This window comes from Oncorhynchus masou, chromosome 1 (genome assembly GCF_036934945.1).
Source record: "Oncorhynchus masou masou isolate Uvic2021 chromosome 1, UVic_Omas_1.1, whole genome shotgun sequence".
NCBI lineage: Eukaryota > Metazoa > Chordata > Actinopteri > Salmoniformes > Salmonidae > Oncorhynchus > Oncorhynchus masou.
Window position 1 is genome coordinate 33,985,020 of NC_088212.1, and position 9,869 is coordinate 33,994,888.

A 9,869-nucleotide genomic window follows, 5' to 3' on the forward strand; every position below is an offset into this window, starting at 1 on the left:
CACAGGCCAGAATTGTTCAAATCTCACCAACTACTACTCCCAACTACTACTCCCAACCTATGTACGTACCTGAAGAGGACGAATGAAAGCTGTGATTCTCTTCCTTGTGCATATGGGTATGAGAGGGAGAGAGAGAGAGTTCACTGCCCAGCCAAAACAACCTTTTAAGGCTGCAGCAGCCTTAGACCTGAGGTGGACTTACAAATAGCTCACACACACACACACACACACACACACACACACACACTGGGTCAATCTGATTGCTCTTGTAGAAGATTTGGTGCTGCAGAGACTCATACATCTGATGCCAGCTATTCTATCTTTCACTCACTCCATTTCTCTCCCTTGCCCTGTCACTCGCTCGCTCGCTCTCTCTCTCTCTCTCTCTCTCCATCTCTCCCCGTCTCTCTCCCTGCCTTGTCTGGCTCAGTTAGTAGAGCATGGTGCTTGCAACGCCAGAAATGTGGGTTTGATTCCCGTGGCCATCCCACGTAAAATGTATGTATGGCTTGCATGCACGACTGTAAGTCATTTAGGATTACAGTGTCTGCTGAATGGCATAAACTCTCTCTGCTCCCGGCTGTTTCTTTAACAGGGGTAGGTAGAGGAGGATGAAAGGATAAAACTGCCTGTAGAGACCAGTGGCTCCCTAACAGTTGAGTGCTATGAGCTAACTGAGGATTTGCCCCCCTTGCTCTTCAGGCTGTGTCCTAACTAAAAACATTTAACATGTTTACTAGTTAAACCACGCTTTAAGAAACGGCATGTGAGCTGTCCCCCATGGTACACACACACACGCACGCACACACACAAACATGCTCACACACACAGGGTCTGAGCTGGATAAAACATTCTAACACATCATGTGAGAGTGAGGTAACATAGCCAGTCTGGCTGTGGTTGCATAATGCCCTTGATACAGTCACACACACGCGCTTGCGTGCGCACCAGCACGGACGCCTGGGTACACGCGCACAAACAAACACACACACACAGGGTTTGGGGAGCACTTAGCGGGAACTCAGACTGCTACAACATCAGGAACTACTTTATTTTACTCTATTAGATTAATGCTCTGTGTGTGTGTGTGTGTGTGTGTGTGTGTGTGTGTGTGTGTGTGTGTGTGTGTGTGTGTGTGTGTGTGTGTGTGTGTGTGTGGGTGTGTGTGTGTGTGTGTGTGTGTTACATGGCTAACTCTGCTATCCCTGATCACAGAACCAAAGGACACACAGACAGGTCCTCAACGTGCACACTGTCATTGAAGCTAGCCTGCTGTATGAGCATGGCTGCAGGACAGCAGATGAATGTTAAACCATTTGAAATGCAGCAGTAGACACAAAATGGCTGTCAGTGAAAACACCTAACCCTCTGCCTTGCCCCCTCTCCTCCTCTCTCCCTTCCCTCTGCCTTGCCCCCTCTCCTCCTCTCTCCCTTCCCTCTGCCTTGCCCCCTCTCCTCCTCTCTCTGCTCCTTCCCTCTGCCTTGCCCCCTCTCCTCCTCTCTCTCCTCCTTCCCTCTGCCTTGCCCCCTCTCCTCCTCTCTCTCCTCCTTCCCTCTGCCATGCCCCCTCTCCTCCTCTCTCCCTTCCCTCTGCCTTGCCCCCTCTCCTCCTCTCTCCCTTCCCTCTGCCTTTCCCCCTCTCCTCCTCTCTCCCTTCCCTCTGCCTTTCCCCCTCTCCTCCTCTCTCTCCTCCTTCCCTCTGCCTTGCCCCCTCTCCTCCTCTCTCTCCTCCTTCCCTCTGCCTTGCCCCCTCTCCTCCTCTCTCTCCTCCTTCCCTCTGCCTTGCCCCCTCTCCTCCTCTCTCTCCTCCTTCCCTCTGCCTTGCCCCCTCTCCTCCTCTCTCCTCCTTCCCTCTGCCTTGCCCCCTCTCCTCCTCTCTCCCCTCCTTCCCTCTGCCTTGCCCCCTCTCCTCCTCTCTCCTTCCCTCTGCCTTGCCCCCTCTCCTCCTCTCTCCCTTCCCTCTGCCTTGCCCCCTCTCCTCCTCTCCCTTCCCTCTGCCTTGCCCCCTCTCTCCCTTCCCTCTGCCTTGCCCCCTCTCCTCCTCTCCCCCCTTCCCTCTGCCTTGCCCCCTCTCCTCCTCTCTCCCTTCCCTCTGCCTTGACCCCCCTCTCCTCCTTCACTCTGCCTTGCCCCCTCTCCTCCTCTCTCCCTTCCCTCTGCCTTGCCCCCTCTCCCCCTTCCCTCTGCCTTGCCCCCTCTCCCCCTTCCCTCTGCCTTGCCCCCTCTCCTCCTCTCTCCCTTCCCTCTGCCTTGCCACCTCTCCTCCTTCCCTCTGCCTTGCCCCCTCTCCACCTCTCTCTCTTCCTTCCCTCTGCCTTGCCCCACTCTCCTCCTCTCTCCCTTCCCTCTGCCTTGCCCCCTCCCTCCTCCTCCCTTCCCTCTGCCTTGCCCCCTCTCCTCCTCTCCCCTTCCCTCTGCCTTGCCCCCTCTCCTCCTCTCTCCCTTCCCTCTGCCTTTCCCCCTCTCCTCCTCTCCCCTTCCCTCTGCCTTTCCCCCTCTCCTCCTCTCTCTCCTTCCCTCTGCCTTGCCCCCTCTCCTCCTCTCTCCCCTTCCCTCTGCCTTGCCCCCTCTCCTCCTCTCTCTCCTCCTTCCCTCTGCCTTGCCCCCTCCTCCTCCTCCTCCTCCTTCCCTCTGCCTTGCCCCCTCTCCTCCTCTCTCTCCTCCTTCCCTCTGCCTTGCCCCCTCTCCTCCTCTCTCCCCTCCTTCCCTCTGCCTTGCCCCCTCTCCTCCTCTCTCCCTTCCCTCTGCCTTGCCCCCTCTCCTCCTCTCTCCCTTCCCTCTGCCTTGCCCCCTCTCCTCCTCTCCCTTCCCTCTGCCTTGCCCCCCTCTCTCCCTTCCCTCTGCCTTGCCCCCTCTCCTCCTCTCCCCCCTCCCTCTGCCTTGCCCCCTCTCCTCCTCTCTCCCTTCCCTCTGCCTTGACCCCCTCTCCTCCTTCACTCTGCCTTGCCCCCCTCTCCTCCTCTCTCCCTTCCCTCTGCCTTGCCCCCTCTCCCCCTTCCCTCTGCCTTGCCCCCTCTCCCCCTTCCCTCTGCCTTGCCCCCTCTCCTCCTCTCTCCCTTCCCTCTGCCTTGCCCCCTCTCCTCCTTCCCTCTGCCTTGCCCCCTCTCCACCTCTCTCTCCTCCTTCCCTCTGCCTTGCCCCCCTCTCCTCCTCTCTTCCTTCCCTCTGCCTTGCCCCACTCTCCTCCTCTCTCCTTCCCTCTGCCTTGCCCCCTCTCCTCCTCTCTTCCTTCCCTCTGCCTTGCCCCACTCTCCTCCTCTCTCCCTTCCCTCTGCCTTGCCCCCCTCTCCTCCTCTCTCCCTTCCCTCTGCCTTTCCCCCTCTCCTCCTCTCTCCCTTCCCTCTGCCTTGCCCCCTCTCCCCCTTCCCCTTCCCTCTGCCTTGCCCCCTCCCCCTCCCTCCCTTCCCTCTGCCTTGCCCCCTCTCCCCCTTCCCTCTGCCTTGCCCCCTCTCTCCCTTCCCTCTGCCTTGCCCCCTCTCCCCCTTCCCTCTGCCTTGCCCCCTCTCCCCTTCCCTCTGCCTTGCCCCCTCTCCCCCTTCCCTCTGCCTTGCCCCCTCTCTCCCTTCCCTCTGCCTTGCCCCCTTCCCTCTGCCTTGCCCCCTCTCCCCCTTCCCTCGGCCTTGCCCCCTCTCCTCCTCTCTCCCTTCCCTCTGCCTTGCCCCCTCTCCCCCTTCCCTCTGCCTTGCCCCCTCTCCTTCTCTCTCCCTTCCCTCTGCCTTGCCCCCTCTCCTTCTCTCTCTGGCGCACCCCCCCATCCCCAATCCCCACTCTCTGCCAAAAGGTGTTCCTGTACTGATACTTAGCTCAGTCTGCCAACAGTTAGATTTGTCCTTGGATCTCTTTCCTATATTCCCCCTCTTTCTAGTCCCCCTCCCTTGCCCCTCTGACCAGCTCTTTCTCCCCCCTCCTCTCACTCTCTCTCTTCTCCTCTCCACCTCTCTCTTGCCCAACCTCCCCCTCCCTCATCTTGCTACCTTCCTCTCCCTCTCTTCCTCAACCCTCTCTCTCAGATGGAAAGAATCTACCTTTACAGTAATTGTCCCTATAATACCTATACACTGGTAGCTACAGTCTCTGGGTCTGCTCTTGACTCAGGTCTCAAAACAGATTTACAATCACATATGACCGATAAGATAATAGAGAGCTGGACCAAACTTCACCATTTTCAAAATTTGAGAGAGAGAACCCAGGAACTCTTATAGGAATGCCCTGTCCCTGCTCTGTTATAGGAGGACAAAGTATCTTTAGATACTGCTATGACTCCAACCCCAACAGCACTCCTGCCCATATCATGGGATCAAAATTTGCTCCAGGAATCCAAAGTGAATCCAAAACAGAGCGAGAGCCTCTGTTAGTACGCTACTGTGAGTCCACCATCCAGTATGTTGCCAGTTGCCGTGACAACAGAAGCCCCACACCAACATCTCCTCACCATTTCTCAGTGTCTCAATCCAGCACCTGCTACTTCTCATTATGCCACTACATCACTCAGCAATACCTCTATACTGCAGCTACATCACTCAGCAATACCTCTATACTGCAGCTACATCACTCAGCTATACCTCTATACTGCAGCTACATCACTCAGCAATACCTCTATACTGCAGCTACATCACTCAGCAATACCTCTATACTGCAGCTACATCACTCAGCAATACCTCTATACTGCAGCTACATCACTCAGCAATACCTCTATACTGCAGCTACATCACTCAGCAATACCTCTATACTGCAGCTACATCACTCAGCAATACCTCTATACTGCAGCTACATCACTCAGCAATACCTCTATACTGCAGCTACATCACTCAGCAATACCTCTATACTGCAGCTACGTCACTCAGCTATACCTCTATACTGCAGCTACGTCACTCAGCAATACCTCTATACTGCAGCTACATCACTCAGCAATACCTCTATACTGCAGCTACATCACTCAGCAATACCTCTATACTGCAGCTACATCACTCAGCAATACCTCTATACTGCAGCTACATCACTCAGCAATACCTCTATACTGCAGCTACATCACTCAGCAATACCTCTATACTGCAGCTACATCACTCAGCAATACCTCTATACTGCAGCTACATCACTCAGCAATACCTCTATACTGCAGCTACATCACTCAGCAATACCTCTATACTGCAGCTACATCACTCAGCAATACCTCTATACTGCAGCTACATCACTCAGCAATACCTCTATACTGCAGCTACATCACTCAGCAATACCTCTATACTGCAGCTACATCACTCAGCAATACCTCTATACTGCAGCTACATCACTCAGCAATACCTCTATACTGCAGCTACATCACTCAGCAATACCTCTATACTGCAGCTACATCACTCAGCAATACCTCTATACTGCAGCTACATCACTCAGCTATACCTCTATACTGCAGCTACATCACTCAGCAATACCTCTATACTGCAGCTACATCACTCAGCAATACCTCTATACTGCAGCTACATCACTCAGCAATACCTCTATACTGCAGCTACATCACTCAGCAATACCTCTATACTGCAGCTACATCACTCAGCTATACCTCTATACTGCAGCTACATCACTCAGCAATACCTCTATACTGCAGCTATGTCACTCAGCTATCCTCAATCTGCCCTACCCACACAACACATATCAGATACAGAATTGGTATCACAAATTGTTCTGGCAATCCTCCCAAAACTTCATTGGGAGGCAGGATGTTGGAAATGCTTTTTACACTTGTATCACAAACCATTTTTGAGAAAATCATAATGGAAGTGGCAATTGCAGGCCCTTTTTAGACACATACATGGCTCCTGTAATGCTACAGACAACATCTTGGTGTAATTACACTTAGTGTATAAAACATTAAGAACAACTTCCTAATATTGAGTTCCACCACTTTTAGCACTCAGGACAGCCTCAATTCGTCGAGACATGGACTCTACAAGATGCCACGCGTTCCATAGGGATGCTGGCCCATGTTGACTCTACAAGATGCCACGCGTTCCATAGGGATGCTGGCCCATGTTGACTCTACAAGATGCCACGCGTTCCATAGGGATGCTGGCCCATGTTGACTCCAATGCTTCCCACAGTTGCGCCAAGTTGGCTGGATGTCCTTTGGGTGGTGGACCATTGTTGATACACACGGGAAAATGTTGAGTGTCAAAATCCCAGCAGCATTGCAGTTCTTGACACACTCAAACCGGTGCGCCTGGCACCTACTACCATACCCTGTTCAAAGGCACTTCAATCTGTTGTCGTGCCCATTCACCCTCTGAATGGCACACATACACACTCCATAGCTCAACTGTCTCAAGGCTTAAAACTCCTTCTTTAACCTGTCTCCTCCTCTTCATCTACACTGTGGATTTAACAAGTAACATCAATAAGGGATAATATCTTTCACCTGGATTCACCTGGTCAGTCTATGTTATGGAAATAGCAGGTGTTCCTAATGTGTTGTACACTCAGTGTATACTCCTTATAGTCTGCTCTAAAATATGGAGTATATTTATATTCTGAAATACACATTTTCACATTAATTTATTCAACATTCCAAATATTATTATAAATATCTTAAAAGTATTATTTTTTACTTTGCTTATTTTTATACATATTGTTTGGAACAACATAGGCCTACTCTTCAATCAGCTACTGTTGATGAAATTATATTTTTTATATATAGAAATTGACATTATAGGTTATTAACCAATCACAGCCCTCCTGTAGGATTGCACATTCAGCAAATCACCAGCAGAGGGAGTTCCCTTTGAATCCATTTTCCCATTCACTGCGTTGGTGGTGTTGATAAAATGTATCATAACTTTAAAAACTTAGCAGAGAGCCCACTCTGGAAATGTGATGTACTTATAGAGTATTTTATTTAAAACCATAGGTACTTTTGTTATATTCATAGTTTTAATGTTAAATAAATAAATGAATGTGTAACATTTTATTTCAGAAAGTAGCGATACTCCATATTTTATAGCACACTGTTAGGAGTATAATGACACCAAGGTGTTTTCTGTATCATGTACGGTTCACAGATCATTGGGTATTACAGGAGGCGTGTAGATCTCTAAAAAGGGCCCAAAATGCCCACTTTCATAATGATTACCCCCAAAATGTGTGTTACAGAAGTAAAAAGCATATGAAACATCCTTCCACCCAACGAAGTTTCTATGTGAGAATTGTCCGAAAAATCTGAGATACCCTAAATATTTTTGCACCATGCAGGTAAATTTCAACCCGTGTGTGAATGTGTAGGCTACTGTAATAGAACTAGCATGGAATCGCCCCATTACAGTAGCCTACACACTCACACACTGGTTCTAATTTACCTGTTCTAATTTCTCTAATGGATCACACTTTATCCTACAACAAGAGCATACAAGTAAACACTTTATTTGAGAAAACAACCACTATTACACCAATCAGTGAAATAATTCAGGGGTTAGAAGATGGTGGGCCTGCCCTAGCCAGTAACTGGTTTCTTGAAGTAAGCTCAAAGCACACCGGACCTGACCCTGACACTAAAGTGGAAGGCTCTACTTGACTGTCCTGTTTCAGCTGCTATGGTAACAGTGGACAATACCTTCTGGCACTTACTCCGAACAACACCACAGTTAGTAACTACCTGGTACCAAATGGTACATAGTGGTGCTCATTTCAGTTCAGTGCAAAGACACTGGAAAGTAATTTGTTATTAAGCAATAATTATGTAAGTGCTATTTTGCTCTTATATCTAGCCATGTAAATACCAGGTAAAACACTCCACCCTGAGATCAGATCTTGGCCATTTGTGAAACAGACTTGGTGATCTGCTTGCGTTGACTCTCTCTCTCACACAGGCCAGGAAGGTTTCAAACAGCCTATAGAAGGACTAAAGTGTCCTTATAGGCTAGTCTACAACACCATCGGCCCTTCTCAAAAGGTTTGGTGTAATGGGTTGTGTTATACACTCTCAAAATGTGACATGTATTTTACAGTGATTTCATCAATCTGCAGTTGCCTTCAGAATGTGTGTATAACCCTTCACACCACCACTTGGACCATAAATAGGCTCACTCTACAACTCACTCTCATCAGAGGTCTGGACCCTTAATGGCACAGGACGCAATGCACTTGCCAAAGGGTTAGTGGTTCAAGACCAGGCCGAGGCCAGTAGGGAATGCCTACGTCTTCCACCTGCTCCACAACACACGCACACATACACATACACACACACTAGCCTACCTAGAGAGATCAAAACTCGCTACAAATTAACTGTTTATTTTGAGATATTGCATTATCCTTTTTTAAACCACAGTCAACCGCAAAATAAAGTATCAGAAATTCATAAAATCATGTTCAACTCACATTTAGACTACAATAACGCAAGTGTGTAAGAGATTATGGTCAACTACTTACCCATGTCCAATGTTGTCGAACACTTGAGACTATTGTGTAAATATGTCATCAAGATCATTTAAAATCCATTTGGTCACATTTACAGAACCGGCGTCTGCACTGACAGCGTCCTTGGTAGCTGTCAAATGGAGCAAGTTTTTTTTATACAGAAAACCTGAGGAAAATGGCGTCAACAGTGCGCTGAAAAAAAGGCAAAAATAATTATAGCCGATCTGATAATCAAATCAATGTTCACAAAAATCCAAGGTTGTGATTGAATCAACGTCCTTTTCCTGTGAAATATAGCGCGTAAAAAAAACCTTGCTTTACGAGTTTACTAAGCACAAGATTTACAGGGCCACTGCAGAGATCCCATCGCCATGTCCGTAGCTGGTCAGTCCGCGAGTTAAGCGCTGCTTCCCTCTCAATCCTTGACTCCGGGGGAGGATCGGAGCAAACCGTTTTACTGCATTGAAAACAAACCAGCAGAACACAGATTGTATCCGAATAGCCTCCAACCCCACATTCAACGGTAACGTCACTGGAGAGATCGTGGTTGGATGCGTAAAAGTGGGAGAAGGTGTTGGTTATCAGAAGACTGGTGTTTTCCCTTCCCGGTGGGTCGGAATTGGGGGTGTTCTGTTCACTCGCTCTAGCTCCGTGTGTGTCAGGTTCGGTTGATAATGATCTCACCGAGAGACGGGACTGTAGAGGCAGCTCGCGCTTTGGTAGAGAGGAGAAGAGCGCAGTGTCGCCTCCACCTGGTAGCGGGTGGTAGACTAGTCTAAACCCACTTCCCTACACACAGGACATTTCTGTTTGTTTCAACCTGTTTCATAACAGGAAAGGTGATCACGGGTCAGTTCCCGTCAATCACCAACTTTTACTGTAGGCCTATGTATACTCAGTTTGTGATATCCTACTACCTCGTCTAATGTTATGTCAAATAGTGTCACAGTCACTTGAATAATCCAGTCATATTATTACTCTTAAGGCTTCCTCCTTTTTCGGAATTGGAGCAACACCAAACTGGTTTTATTTGACCGTAACAGTGTTGTTTACGTCCCTCTCCATGTCTTAACCTAGGCTCGATCCTACGACCCGAGCACACATTGACAACAGTCGCCCATGAAGCAGCGTTACCCCGGTTCTTGTAGAGCAAGGGAAACGACTGGGCTACTTCGATGTCTCGGAGTGACGTCACTGATTGAAAGCTATTAGCGCACACCAATAACGAACGAGCCATTTCACATCAACACAGCATTGTGTGTCTTGTGTTATTTTTCATGCATAAACAACAGTATGTGCATCCTGTGCTTCTAGGAGGATAGAATGTATATATTTACAGAACAAATAGAGCTGAATAATGATTCAGATGGAACGTAGGTTAGCATCCGCGGCATAGCAACTGGACAGTGTGTTTGCATATTGGTGTGTGTTTGTGCTGTCAGGTTAGCATAACAACCAGTGCTGACATTTCC

General features: G+C 49.1%; 1 protein-coding gene across 1 annotated transcript in view; it reads right to left on the minus strand.

Annotated features, from left to right (window-relative positions):
- setbp1 (SET binding protein 1) overlaps window positions 1–9,014 on the minus strand; it is a 65,534-nt gene extending 56,520 nt beyond the window's left edge. Inside the window, exon 1 of the mRNA XM_064969697.1 lies at window positions 8,410–9,014. The gene's annotated coding sequence lies outside the window, so the exon portion shown is untranslated. The remainder of the gene's footprint in view (window positions 1–8,409) is intronic.
- Between the last annotated feature and the right edge of the window lie 855 nt (window positions 9,015–9,869).